The 16100-nt window shown below is 33.9% G+C and overlaps 1 protein-coding gene across 5 annotated transcripts in view; it reads right to left on the reverse strand.

Annotated features, from left to right (window-relative positions):
• The window catches only part of LOC126819771 (erbin), a 71060-nt gene that overhangs the window by 44971 nt on the left and 9989 nt on the right, over positions 1-16100 (reverse strand). For 4 of the 5 annotated variants that reach the window (XM_050547990.2, XM_050547989.2, XM_050547988.2 and 1 more), the window contains exon 2: positions 249-315. The gene's annotated coding sequence lies outside the window, so the exon portion shown is untranslated. Of the gene's footprint in view, positions 1-248; positions 316-7926; positions 8069-16100 lie in introns of those variants that run through there. The other variant, XM_050547987.2, reaches the window with a different exon arrangement.

Here is a 16100-nt window from a genome sequence, read left to right on the forward strand (position 1 = left end):
AGTTGACATCTTTCTGGTCTTGATTCAACCCACGCACCCAGTTCCGCGGGCTATTCGTTTTGATTTGCAGAACAGTAGGACGTTAAACCCCATTTCATTTCATTTCATTTCGGTTTCGATTTTTGAAATGGTCCATAAGACTAATATAGTGCTAGCAGAAGTAGTTGGTGGTTTAAAGTCTACTTCCACAGTGGTTGATATTGCAGACAAAATATTGTGGCTTTGATAAATATATTAAATGGACTCACCTGCTGATTCGTAATAAAATCAATCATGGCATTCAAATAACACACTACAATATCTCACATAAAACATCTGAAATTACAATAAAAAAAAAACACCATCAAAATAATGAAATTAACAGAAAACAGGAATTCTGAAAATAAATAAATAAATATAATAGGAAACTAAGCATTACATGTATATATTTAGGCCTCATCAATCTGAATGTTTGCTCATAAAGAGTAAGTTAAATTCTCTTTGAAAAAAATAATATAAATAAAAATAAAACATGTACTGGTAGGTACTCAAATGTTTAAAGTTTAAACATATTATATATTTAGGCCTCACCAATCTGAATGTTTGCTCATAAAGAGTAAGTTAAATTCTCTTTGAAAAAAATAATATAAATAAAAATAATACTGGTAGGTACTCAATTAATGTTTAAAGTTTAAACATATTATACATTATGCAAGAGCTAAATTTGCCTATTGCGGGCCTTTCTTTAGACCTAAAATGTTATATAAATAAACTATCAAATAGTCATTTATTAACATGACAAGACCATAATCAACTCTCAATGCCATCAGATACATGTATCTCCCATATTAAGTACATGTAGATTAGAATGGTTCAGCCATATTTTGATTTAATTTAAAAATGGAGAAACAAGGCTTAGCTTCAAACAACCAGTTAGGTGGTAACATCAGTGCACACATCTTGTCAAACCTTCAAAGGCTAACATCTTCACTCGCAATAGAAGAATTTGAAAGAAATTTTCAATATACTCATCCTGCATTATCTATTTTCAAACTATTACAGCAAGAATGGCTGGCTCTTTATCTAAATCTTACACAATGTATCTCTAAGTTTTGAAATTTAAACAAAACATTATTCACAAGTGGCTAATTCTTTATCAAGATTCCAAAGAACTATATAAAATGAAGTTGGTTTTGCCTAAGGGTAAGTTAAATAACGCCATGAATAAATAAAGATAGAAACTTAGAATATAATACCGGACTATTTACACATAAGTGAAATAACATCCCTGTAAAATAAATTCTGAGTTAAGAATAAGTAGACGCATCTGTCTAAAGTATCAATTTTTTTGACATAATACAAGAATGCATCGTCTGTGGATGTCGTTAATCAATCATTGGGCTTTCTGTCAAATTGGCCGACTTGTTTCTAATGTTACAACACAAAACTTATGCAATATACTAATAAAGAGCAGACTGTTACAAGTACAGTATATGTACGCTTAAAACTTCAAACATATCGAAACTTCAAACATTCATAACTTCACACAGAACAAAGTAATTTGATTGAAATTTTCAATATATTCATTTCTCATTATCTATTTTTGAACTACATGTATTATAGCAAGAACTTCCAGTTCTGTATTTAAATTGTACACAATACATCTTTGAATGTTTGGTGTGGAGTATTTTTCAAGGTGCATGTACATGTATGTACATGTATATACATATAAGTCAATACTTTTTTGGTCGGAAGTAAAGCCTTTGTCTCATATTTCACATAGACATACATGTGCTAACTGTTTGATGTGATAACTACATGTAGATGCTTTTTGATGTGATGCAATAATAATCCTTTGACCCATCGTCATGTTGTTTGATGTGGTGTATTAACACTTTGACCTCGGCTTTTGTTCCATCCAAATGACTAGACACTGTTTAATGTGATGAATTAACCCTTTGACCATCAAGTCACTGAATGTCTCATAGCCTTTTCAAACCAAAGAGAGAGAGATAGAGAGAAAGAGAGAGAAATGGGGTTTAACATCCACTCCACACAAACTAGTTCTTAACAGGACTAACATATGGTTCAATTTGATTCCAATAATTTGCTTGCATGTAAGAGTTTTTAGCAGTGGGAGGAAATCGAAGGACCCGGAGAAAACCCATGAGATTGGACAGATGACCCTACATCTTTTCACATAAAAGCAGTCTTAATGGCAAACCTTCTGATTTCACCCGCACACGTTAAACCACTAGACCACCCCCCAGGACGTAAACAAGTTATCTTCATCTTTTTTGTCCCATCCAAACGAATGTCCCTCCATTTACATATATATATATATATATATATATATAAATCATTCTTTGAGGAATTCACATTTACAAATAAAAAAACCTCTTCTGTTTATGTTGAAACAACACAGATCTGTGCTTACTCTTTCAAGAACACTTGATACCACTCCTCATTTTATGAATTCTTGGGCTTCAATGTTTAATCTGTCTAGAACATCTGATACCACTACTCATTTAAAGTTTACTCATTTATAAAGACTTTTGTTGTATTTTCCACATTCAGAAACACAATCTATTTCAGCTGTACAGCGAAGAACCATCAGCTTTCAAATAATTCATGAAATGAAATGGATAACTTTCTTTTCTGTTCCGACTGGGCTAATAATGAAGGATACACATGTACCCCGCCCTCACCACCCCACCTATACATGAACAAACACTCCAAGCTTAATTGTGCAAAAAGGGAGGCCATTAAACTACTCTTTATTCAGTCATTCCATGTTTTATCACCAGTATGTTTGTCATATTTTTTAATTAATTCATTTTTATCATTCTTCATCTATAATCTATAAATCAAGAAAAAGTGTTAACAAAATTTTTTCCTTTTCAATATTCTCAAATAGATAAATTTTACAGCTTTCCACACCTAGGGGTAAAGTCGTAAAACCAACCTGAGGGGCTGTGTAAATTAAATTCACTATTGTCTTGAAAGAGAGTCTTTCTTACTTGAATTCACTTTTGTTATTCAAGAGGGTGTCTGTTACTTAAATTCACTGTTTGGCTTTAAAGAGAGTATTTCTTATGTAAATTGACTGTTTGGCTTCAAAGAAAGTATCACTTACATAAATTTACTGTTGTCTTTAAGTTGCCAAATTGCAGGGTTCTTTTCCTAAGCTTTATGTCGACTGCCCGTGAATGGACAGAAACTCTGCCTTTTTTGAAGATCAAGCCCATCCCCCAAGAACAAGATTATTGATTCCATACTAAGGAACCTATTCCTTGTTTTCAAATTATAAAACAAATTTGATAAATATATTCAAAAAGTTTTGTTTATGACAGAGGGTGGGTGGTTGAGTCCAATCACAGAGGTCTGTCATTTTAGATCATAAGGTCTTGTAATTGAGTCAAGTGGTATGGTTTCGATTCCCTGCTTGAACATGACAAGGAGTAGGATCTCCTGTCCAACCTCGTGGGTTTTCTCTAGGTCCTCCAGTTTCCCCCCACTGCTATACACCCCTACGTTTAAGTGAATTACTGAAATAAAAGTATACCATACATTAGTCCTGAAATGATCTTGTTTGCATTAAGTGGATGTTAAACCCCCACTTCTCTAAATTGCTCTCACCCCTCCCCCGTTTTATGACAATAAATTTATCAACTGCTCACTTTAAAGGTTTTTTGTTCAAGTGGTATGTAAATAAATACAGTAATAAAAAGTTTTGTAGCGTGGGTCACAATGCGTAATCTAACAAATTCATCAGATATGAAGCCAAGTTTTTTTTTTTACTACAGACACCTTTTACAACATTCTTCAATAACAATTACCACATTCTTCTTTCTCATCATATATCAGTTTAAACGTGGACATAAAACTTAAAACCTTTACAATATCACACAAAAGGGGCTGTATTAATAACCAAAATGAGCGTCTGGTCAAAGTTCTACTCAGTATATGTATCCACCATCTTTGTTATTTGAATAAGCTTTTTATGTACGAACTGAAAAAAAATATCATAAGCGACATATGACACCAACGTTAAATTTTATTTGAAAAAAACATGATATAATATTCATGTTTTTTACACCTAGTTATTAGAAAAAAACCCAGAAATTTTTAAGGTGTTAACAAGTGAATTTATCGTCACCTGTATAAGGAAGAAGAATTGATCAATTTTCTACTGAGTATATGTATCCACTATCTTTGTCATTTAAATAATAAGCTTTTTATGTACGAACTGAAAAAATATATCATAAACGACATATGACACCAACGTTAAATTTTATTTGAAAAAAAACATGATAAAATATTCATGTATATTACACCTAGTTATTAGAAGAAAAACAGTAGAAATTTTTAAGGTGTTAATAAGTGAATTTGTCGTCACCTGTGTAAGGAAAAAGAAATTTCATTGAATTATATCTATGTTATATCGTGTGTTGATATTCAATGTTTGAACCTTGGGTTTATTTCAACACAAACCATTCATTCATTTCAACACAGATCTCTAAATCTTTACCATAATCAGATTGAACTTTTTCTGTATAAATTCTTTAACATTGAACTTCTAAACCTTTATTATGGCTTTATAATAAACTATAAAGGTGTTTTTTATCAATGGATATTATATCAATTTACATGTATATCGTATGCCTTCTAAGATTTACATATATTTGTACGAGTATTTAATCCATGCGCTTTTGTTTGGCTTGAATAAATGTTTAAAACTGTCTTGCCTGGCAAAGAATATACATGTACACAAATGTAGGCCGAATACACATGTAATTGTCTATTTCAAATTGAATACACATGTAATTGTTTATTTCTAATCAAATACACATGTAATTGTTTATTTCTAATTGAATACACATGTAATTGTTTATTTCTAATTGAATACACATGTAATTGTTTATTTCTAATCGAATACACATGTAATTGTTTATTTCTAATTGAATACACATGTAATTGTTTATTTCTAATTGAATGCAATTGTGTATTTCAATTAAAATGTAATTTTGTATTTCTATAAGAATGTAATTATTTGTTTCAATTACCATACATGTAATTTTTTTTTTTTATTTCTAATACGTAACTTTCTGTTTCTAATTTTGTCAAATACCGATAATAACTAATCATCTGGTAAGAGGCTAATCAAAGTTGCTTTCCACGGTGAACGACCGATATGTCAACATTTTTTCCAGCTGAACCTGCCGAAAAATTTATTCAGAAAACAGCACAACTGTGAGTTATGTTTATATTTGCTAACTAACTGGTCTGTTTGTCAAACATCAGCCAATACAAAATGTTTTTTTTAAAAAATGACTGACTGGTTAGCTGGAAGAAATAAAGTTTCTCCTAAATTTTCTTTCAGAATAGAATCCATGTTTTTAATGGTGAAGAGGGTGAGATTATTTAGAATTCCTGGTTGTCATTTGAAGGCTTTTTGGATCCATTGCAAACTACATAATAATTGTGAAAGTCGCAAAGGGAGAGAGAGAGAGAGAGAGAGAGAGAGAGAGAGAAAAGTAGGGTTTAACATCCACTCGACACAAACTAGGTCATTTTGGGACCAACATATGGTACAATTTTATTTTAAAAATTGGCTTGCGCGTAGGGGTCTGTAGCAGTGGGAGGAAACGGGAGGACCCGGAGAAAACCCACGAGGTTGGACAGGTGACCCGACCCTACTCCTTGTCACATACAACTAGGGAATCTAAACCACGCCAGTTGACTCAATGACAGACCTTATGATGCAGCACACACGCTATAACCATACCGCCATCCAACCTCCCAGTCGCAAAGGAATATGAGTATATTTTAAAGTCAAGGCTGGACTTCACAATGTCAGTTTATTACAAAATATAGATCTGATACAGTACATTCATTGGCTCAGATTCAATCAGATTAAACGGAGGCCCATCAAACGATTTTCCCCAACACTTATAGGTGATGCTGGCTTGTTTATGAAAGTTTCAATTCATCATACATACATACACGTATCTTTGTAGATACTGAATGAAAGTGAATTTTTTTCAGATTGTTATGAATTTGGTGAATCAACTTTAACAACGATATCTAGTGTTGGGTACAATGTATTGTCACTGCAGTCACGATTTGATACGTATTGCGATTCAGTTGCTACAATATTGCTACAACAGAATAAATGAATAACTGATAATTTTATTCCTGCCAATGTCAAAGAAATAAACTTGTTTATAGAGGTGGATCAAAATAAGGACCAAGAGTGTTTGTGTACCTATAGATAATGTGTGTCATGGATAATTAAGAGTGATAGGTTATTTACTGAAGCAACAAAAAAAACAAACCTAAAAAAAGAATAGCGATACATCGATTCAGTGTCTGGCAGTTCACTACACGCATCGTGAAAAGGTGCATCGTGATACATCGATTCAACGATATATCTTGACAGCACTAACAATGTACATGTAGTTTTCAAGGGATTAACAATTAATCCAATGACAATCAGTGATTTTAAGTCTTCCCCTCAATATCAAAAATCCAAGATAATTTGCTATCAAATCAACTAAAGGATTGAGAGATGATTTCTTACAGCAGATCACAAACAAATTTCTCAAACTCAAATATTTGATGTGAAAATAAGGGATTTGCCTGGCTTGTTTAATTTATGATCAATGAGGGGGTGATTACCTGAAGAGGGTGAGGCCTAACAAATTTAATTTTCAGGTCTTCAGGACCTTGATAAATAAATAGCCATTTGAATCACATGAAAGATGTTTAGTTTAAAATTTCAAAACTTGGAACTAGGCCACCACAATGCCACCAGGTACTTTTGGTTTTGTAAATTTGTCTTTCCCCGAAGAGAGAGAGACAGAGAGAGAGAGAAAGAAATGGGGTTTAACGTCCACTCGACACAAATCAGGTCATTTCGGGACTAACATATGGTTCAATTTTTTACTTCAATAATTCGCTTGCGCATAGGGGTCTTTAGCAGTGGGAGGAAACCGGAGGACCCGCAGAAAAAAGCCACGAGGTTGGACAGGTGACCCTACTCCTTGTCACATTCAACAGGGGAATCGAAACCACGTCAGTTGACTCAATGACAGACCTTATGATAAAATGCGCACACACTAACCATTCCTCCATCCCACCCATTCGTTCGTTCGTTTCTAGTGTTTTACGTCCTAGACAAAAATCCAACCCCTCTATAAAGGGCCTTTATAACTATCTTTAGATGTAGATGTAATAACGAATAATGTTATTGTAATTATATCCATAACCACCCCCCAAGTAATAAGAAGCTTTTCATACATGTAGGTGTTCCCGAAAAACAGAAAATCAAGTTGGTGTGGCCTGACTACCTGAAGTGGGGTGTGTATAATGATAAATAGCTGTATTTACAATAATTACTGGACAGGTCCTATATCAACCTTATCTCTTATCAATCAACCAGATTAATTAGCTAATATACACTTAAGATACCACTCAAAACATAACAGATATAGTAAACCAGAGAGTGGCAGAGAGAGATAAATTAAAATAAAATACAGGCTTGCTCCAACCCCACTATTTGGCACCAGAGAGAGAGAGATTTCAGAAATGAAATGAGGTTTAAGGTCCTACTGTTCTGTTCCTATACTGGGCTAATGAAGACGAGCATACGCCATACAGTGAGCTAGACCTATGAAGGAAATTTTGCCCTTGCAGCAGCACTATGGCTTGCTCTTATATCAAATTCCAATTGCCAAGGGATCTTTTACATGCACTAGGAAATGAAAACTGCCCAACACTTTACAGACATAACAACCAAGAAAGACAGAACCAGGCTTCAATGTTTACTTAAAACAACCTCATTTACATGACAATATCTCATTTTTCATGGCTTAATCCATGATAAAATGTACTCAGATTGATTATTTAACATTTAATTAAGATAACAAAACCAAAAGTACCTACCCTAACCCTTGTGTTCCGTGTCTAACTCGGCCTGTGTAAAGTTCTAATCTCCCCAGCTACATGTAACTTGAAAACAGACTTTTGCAATTCTTTTGATCAAGCAGGTCTCGTAGTTGCCAACTCAGAATACATGCATTTCGAGCATACAGTACAGAGTTCTGATACAAAAACAAAATGTCCCCATTTAAAAATAATCATTAGTGCATTTGAAAAGCTGATTTTTAATTACAAATTTTTGAATTTTTTGTTTCGCAACATCTGCATTCAATTATAGATGTACAAATATGAACTCATTAAAATAAAATCATGACTTAATTAGAAGTTGAGGTCGTGTATTTATCTTTCTTTTTTTTTTTCAATTTGTCATTAAAAGGATAAATCATAAAGAAAACTGCACAGATAGGGAGATATTAAAATATCGGGGAGCTGCGGTGGTTCAGTGAGTAAGACATTGGCTAGCTAACCTGGAGGTCTATGTTTGATCCAGTGTTGGCTGAGAAAGTTCATTAGGATTTTCTGGTGTGGTTCCCCCTTGTCAGTAGTGCAGAACAGAGGGCCTGACAAAGGACAATATATAGTCGTTCGGATGGGATGAAAAACCGAGGTCCTATGTCCACATTGGCGTGCATGTAAAAGATCCCTTGGCAGTCAGAATTTGAAATAAAAGTAGGATCACTGCATATATCCATCTTTATTAAACTCCATTTGTTAAAAGACCATGAGACGAAAGTTATTATGTACATATATATATATATGTATGTCCTGTGACCTTTTATATAATTCAAAGATGCATATTGTAAGATTTAAATAAAGAGCTGGTCGTTATAACTATAATAGTTCAAAAATAGAAAATGAAAGATTAATATATTGAAAATTACAGTCAAATTATGTTATTCTGAGCAAACTGTGAAGTCTTTTTTTATAAACAATATTTATATTCCGTTTGTCTGAATAGGATTAGGGAACAGGCTTAGCCTATGTAAAACCCCACTTGCTGAAGTTTGAAGTCTTAACTATATAGTCTTGGTTGTCAAGTACTTGTATGTCCTGTGGCCATTGCTACGCTAATAAAACAAAGTCTCCATTATTCATTTTTGACGTAAATTTTTAAATGGTGATCATGTTTCAATGATCCATTAAAAATCATGGCCATCCGACTGTCTAGAGAGTTAATTACGGCTCTGAAATATGAATAAATGTCTAATTAATAATTTATATAACATTTGAGGCAAAAAGAAAGACCTGCAATAGACAGAGATTTAGCTGACATCAAATAACAAATAACAAATACCAAGATATCTGTTTGAATAGACAGAATATCCAAATATTTGTGTGAGCACAACACATCTTTTTAAAAAAAAAAAAAAAAATAATCAAATAGCCGACAAAAAAGACATGTAGGACTTTAATTAGCAGAAAGATGTGCAACATGTGTAACAAATCTGTTAAAATTCCGCTGACATTTTCAACATAGATTTTGGTCTCCATGTGTAACATGTCTGACAATACTGACTAAGACATCTGTACATAAAAACAAAACATGTGGCATGTATTAACACATGCACAACCAGTACATCAAACAGATCCTTATAACTGCAGTTACCAATCATATTTCAGCAATTTTAAATGTTTTCTGGATAATCAAATATTACATGTATATTACACTGTACATGTATATCATTGATACTCAAGAACACTGAATAGAAAATGTACCACTTAAAAAAGCTGTTTTACAGCTGTGTGATTTTCTGTTCAAAAGGAAAATGTGGCACAATGATTATGGAACTGGTCCAGTATCAAACTACTATTACAAGTCCAACTTCAACAACTTTGAAATTCTCAAGTTTACATGTAACTATCTCGTGGATAATGGATAATTATATGCTACATGTATTACTTATATTATCAATAAACAAAAAAACACTGACTAGAATTTTTCCAGTGAAAAATCTTTTATTTATAGCTGTGTTTGGCTCACCAACTATGATTCATGAAGTATTGGGTTAAACCCTGGTGTTGTTCAAGAAAGTTTCTCATGATTTTCCTAACAGGTTTCCCAGCACAAAGGGTCTTTAGCAGTGGAAGGAAACTGCACGACCCAGAGAAAACCCACAAGCGGGGAATCAAAACCTCGCCACTTGACTCAATGATGGGATGGAAAACCAAGGTCCAGTGTACACATTGGCATGCACATTAAAGAACCCCTCATACAAAACCAATCCAATGTGGTGATTCCTTTCTTGCTATTGTAGCCATTAATGTATAATATACAATATACATGTCACACATGGTCATAGATCACTATCAAAAACAAACTTTCTTTGATCAGATCAAAAAGTCACCAGTACTCAAATTGAGTTTCAGAACAATCTTTACTTCTGTCAACATATTCAGATTCTAATGCTGTCAACATCCCCTTGCTACTGTAGTCATTACTATATAACACATGGTCAAAAACTTTCTTTGATAAGGTCACAATGTTGAAATATTTGTAAGAAAAGAAAGAGAAATGGTATCAAATATCATATAGTTAAATGTAAATGAATGTTTCCAGAAATTATTCCTGACACAAAATTCTTGTGAGTAAAATGGTATCAGATACTGGGTATCATAGTTGTAAATGACTATATCCAGTAATTATTAATGACAGTTGATGAAGCCTATGAAGGTCATTTTATGGTCTCTGGCTGGATTTTGCCAAATCCTGGGTTGTGTGTATGAAATATAATGCAATTGGGTTTAACGTCCTATTTTTCTACACCGAATGGAAATGAAATGAAATGAAATAGGGTTTAACGTCCTACTGTTCTGCTCCGAACTGGGCTAATGAAGAGGGGCATATGCCATATAATGTGCTATTAGGGAAATTTTGCTCGGACAGCGGCACTACGGCCTACTCTTATATCGAATTCCAACTGCCGGTTTTTCGTCCCATCCGAACGACTAGACAGCTGTCCTTGTCAGGCCCTCCATCCTGCATCATTGACAAGGGAGAACCACGCCAGCCTTTTACCGACTTAGCCACCGTGATCCCCTCTACACCGAATGGGTTAAAGGAGATGAGTGTATGCTTTATATAATATAGTGGGATAAGAAACATTTCAACCCCCTCAGTGACGCTACAGGCTGCTATTATTTTGAAATTCGAACTGTCAAGGGTTCTTTAACGTGCATGCTAACTTGTACACAGGACCTCAGTTTTTTGTCCCATCCAAAAAACTAGATGCTGTCCTTGTCAGGCCCTTCATCCTGTACTAATGACAAAGGGAAACCTTGCTGAAAGTTGTGTATAGGACAGTTCATTGCTACATGTAAATGTACACCGTACATGTTCTTGTATGAGCGGAATTCTGAAACACAATCAAAACAGGATTTAGTGTCCTTGATGAACTAACGATAAAATCTCACCAAACCAAAAACATCTTCACAGATACAATGTACCTGAATGAAAGATTTCTACATATGAAGTGAAATTCTAAATATAGGCTATAAACTGGGATTAATGCCCGCAATGAACTTCTTAAAAACAAAATGTACCTAATTTGATAATCCCTTCATTGATGCGAAGCAAAAGGACATCTAAACATTGCGAAAATAAGATAAAACTCAACAACTTCGTCTTAGTGTGACACCAGATAAGCTGTACCTGCCTGTCCTTAAAATCTTCACCTTTGACCTTTAAGGTTATCAAGCCCTAGTGAATCAAGAGGGAGGTGTTTATACTTGTTTTTAAGTAGAGACGAATTACCCATGTCATCCATTTTTGTACCCGTTAAAACCACTTAAAAGACATACCCCTATATTGTAAGAAATTCATCATATAAATAACATTTGGATTAAATGGGTTTGGTATATTTCTACATTCTACCATCAACAATAGCTATTATAGAACATGTACCGTAATACCATACATGTATTTGTTATCTATTTGTAAATTATTTCATTCAATTCTTACATAATACCCCAAAATTGATTAATTTCATGAAATAACACCACACAGACATATAGGGTTAATTAGAAATACCAAGATCCACGTACATGTATATCTAATAATTACATTCACATTTAAATCAATCATCAATAAGGGTGTACGGAATTGGTACTTATATTTTTATTTGAACAATTTCTTGCAAATCAGCCCCAATTAAACTGCAAAGTTCCCATACGTCCATGCAATAAACAAATCAATTTATTTGACTGTAAGATCAATAAACAAATCAATTTATTTTACTGTAAGATCAATAAACAGATATCAAAGTGACAATGAAAACAAGATCTGGACATTAATACCATTTTTTTTATAAAACCAAATTTGTGAAAGCGTCTAACAGGAGTTAAATCTTTATTCTTTGGAACCTTAAATGTTTGATGATTTAGTTGAGCCGTCCAGATTGAATAACATTTGTTTGCAACTTGGTTAGTCCTAATAATATCGGTAGTTTGGCTTGACATTTCACTTCCGAACTGACGTTTTAAAGTTCATCATATTGCCTCATTACAAGAGAAACTAATTTTAAGATGTTCATTATATTTGATATCAGAAATCCATACTATTCTCACGGTAACATCATAACATTGACCAATATTAAACTCTTAATTCATGTTTTGAATGTCGAAGATTATGGTTAATATTGAATTAGAGATTTAGCTACTATAAGCCGTGTCAAATTACCCCTATTTTTGGCTGTTCATCAACTGTAAAGAGCCTAATATACACATCGAGATTGTTCTTATCATGTCATTCCCTGTTCAAATATAATCATCATATATTCTATTATCCAGGTAGCCAATGACAACTTTCTATATTTACCTTCCTAATTATATTTACTATATATTATAATAAACCTTTGAAAAAATACAATCTGTATTGATTCAATAATAATTGTTCATCCATTGCCTTAATCTACGAAGGCTCAATTAGAAAGACCCTGGCTAGCTAACATGGAGGTCCTTTTTCGAACCTAGTGTTGGCTGATAAAGTTCCTCAGGTTTTTCTGGCACTGGTTCTCCTTGTCAGGACGGAGGAACTGGCCAGAAACAAAGTCTAGTCATTCAGGGTGGACGAAAAAACCAATGTTCCATGTACATTCAGTTGCTGTGGCGACAATATCTTTCTCATAGAACACTGTATGCATATGCATGTGTTCATTAGACTGCATGGAATATACCCACGTTCATTAGCCCTTTTTACCCCATTTCATTCATACCTTAATCTACATTATACATATTTCTATATTACATTTTATTAGAGTAACATCTGATCATAGAGAGAGAGAGAGAGAGAGAGAGAGACAGAAGGTTTAACGACCACTCGACACAAACTAGGTCATTTCGGGACTAACACATGGTTCAATTTTATTTCAATAATCGCATGTGCGTAGGGGTCTTTAGTAGTGGGAGGAAATCGGAGTACCTGGAGAAAACTCACGAGGTTGGACAGGTAATCCTACTCCTTGTCGAAACCCTACCAGTTGGCTCAATGACAGACCTTATGATACAGCGCGCACATGATAACCATTCGGCCATCCAACCTCCTCATATGTAGGCCTACATGTTATATGTTAATTTCCCAAGCAGTTTAACAAATCTGTGGTGGACAGTGATTTTCCCAAATGGCGATGAAAATGTTGAGCAGAACTTTTAAAGCTGTGGTTTAAATTGTATTCCACGTTATTTTAATTAACCCCAGGTTCGACTAAAACTGGAGCTGTATGTAACTGTTTAATACCTGAACATGTAATTTAAACTTGATGTCATTTCTAAATTGTAAAAAATTTCAAGTAATTCTTTCACAAAATGTATTCATAATACACAAACCAGCAGGAGGGGAGACTTGTCAACAGGAGTATTACGAAATCCTCAACCACTGGCACAAAATCATGTTGATACACACCATTGTACATGTGACACTATTCCGAAGTAACAAAATTTGCAGTAACAAAAACATGATGCAAACTATAATTAGCAGGTGGCGCCAACGCTTAAATGTATTCAGGTAATTTACAAGCGTGAAAACGTACAGCGGGAATCCAGCGCATAACTCCAGGGCAAATTGCGGGACATTATACATATACCCGTACCCGTGCTTCCAGTAGAAAGATTTATCATTTAACATTTGTTATTTCTTCCAACCACCTGCCAATTTCATCTATCATCATCTCATAAAAAATCATAAAGAATCTGAAAAATCTTAAATTTTATTGCCTTTCTTAACCCAGAAAATCATTAAGCAGGAAGAAATATTATATGGGGGGGATTTACCAGTTGAGAGAGCAAATTGAAATTTGTATTTCTTGTTTCTGCCCGACAGAGCTGGTCTGTCCAATATTCCGCTACAGTGAGTCGTATCGGGCATCCTGCTGTTTCCGCTACTGTTATTTATAAATAGGGGGATTAAAGCCGTTATCTTTGCAAACAGAAAATAGAATAAGTAAATGTTAAACCATAGTATAGATGTTACAAGTGAAATTTGAAGCTCATTATTTTCATATTGAAGAAAAGTTTAACAGGCAAGAAACCGTAACATTGAGTGGAAAATGACCCTGAACATCTCGGCAGAGCTTTGTTACAATCCTAGTCGGTGTATCGGTAGATTAGATCATTTAATCCCCCCACACCCCAAAATTAATTTTACCCATAGAATGAGTTTGAGGAATTTATTAGTATCTAATCAGTCACATGGAATCATAGATGTTGACAAACATAACCAGACGAACACATTTGATGGAAATAGACTTTGTGAATATAATCAAGACATTTTACTATTCTCAAGTTGTAATAGTGCAATTACTCAAGCCTCGAAATAAGGCACTTGTCACATGGACAATGTCAGACACAGATTCAGGGTTTGTCAGGCACATCTTGTCCAGCACTGTCATTTGGCCAGCATTGATATGTCTTTTTTATTGATATTATTAATACATGTCCAGCACTAAGTTGAAAATGTCAGGTACTATTTCATTAGTGCTTGACATTTTGTCAGGTACTTCTAAAACCGTTATTTCCAGGCCTGCAATTACTTTGTGGTCATGTTTTAATATTACAATTACATGTACTTGTTTCTAAATTTTCTTTATTCTGTGATTTTGGACAGCACTGTGAGTTATACATGTACATGCAAGTCAAGAAATAAAGCATCTCTTACTGACATTGTCAGCCACAGTTGTTGCCTGGCACTGATTTGTCTTTTTTCAGTTTTTTTATTAAATATACAATATGCAAGAGCTAAATCTGCCTATTGCAGGTCTTTCTTTAGGCCTGAAATGTTATCTAAATCATTAATTAGACATTAATTAAAGATACATTATGGGAGATTTTTATAGAGAGTTGGCCATTCTTGCTATAACAGTTCAAAAGTAGATGATGAAAGAAGAATATATTGAAAAATTCAGTCAAATTACTTTATTCTGAACATAGTTATCATCGTTGTAATATTTGCCTAGAAATGGTAGCGAAATGTGTCTTCACCTTCGCCGATTATCTCGATTATCAAGTAAAGTTTTCAGTGGCATACGGAAACGCTTTACAGCGGCCCCGCTAAGTACACTCTATCATTTAGCCTCGATCTAACTGACGTATTTTCATCAGGTTACCCCTTATTTGATTTAATCAATCAGTGAAATCCTATTTAAATCCGAGCTGTAGCCGAGCCATCCGTGGGTCTACAGAGTTGATTTTGGTCTTGCTGTTTAAATAAAGATCTAATTTATAATTTCTATAACATCTGAAGCCTAAATTAAGACTTGAAATAATCAGATTTAGCTCTTGCATAATGCATGTTTAACAAAACAAGATCGTAATCGACTCTCAATGACATCGAATACTCGAGCTTTCAACTGGATTAAAACGGTTCGCCATTTAAAAATTTAATTTATAAATGGGAAAGCGAGGCTAAGTCCCGATTATACCAGTGCTTTGGTTACAACTGTGCACACATCCTGTCAAAACTACAAACAATGATAACTTGGCTGAAAATGAAGTAATTTTAATGAAGTTTTCAATATTTTCTTTTTTTATCATCTATTTTTTAATTATGTCTCTGTGTAAATAAAATTTAGTATATCAGGCACATGTACAACTTCAATAATGTCAGACATTTTTTGTCACAAAACACTTACATGTACAATGAAAAACATTATTTTAGGGCGCATCATATGTATAGTGCCATAAACACA

The sequence above is a fragment of the Patella vulgata genome, chromosome 4 (genome assembly GCF_932274485.2).
Source record: "Patella vulgata chromosome 4, xgPatVulg1.2, whole genome shotgun sequence".
NCBI classification, from domain to species: domain Eukaryota; kingdom Metazoa; phylum Mollusca; class Gastropoda; family Patellidae; genus Patella; species Patella vulgata.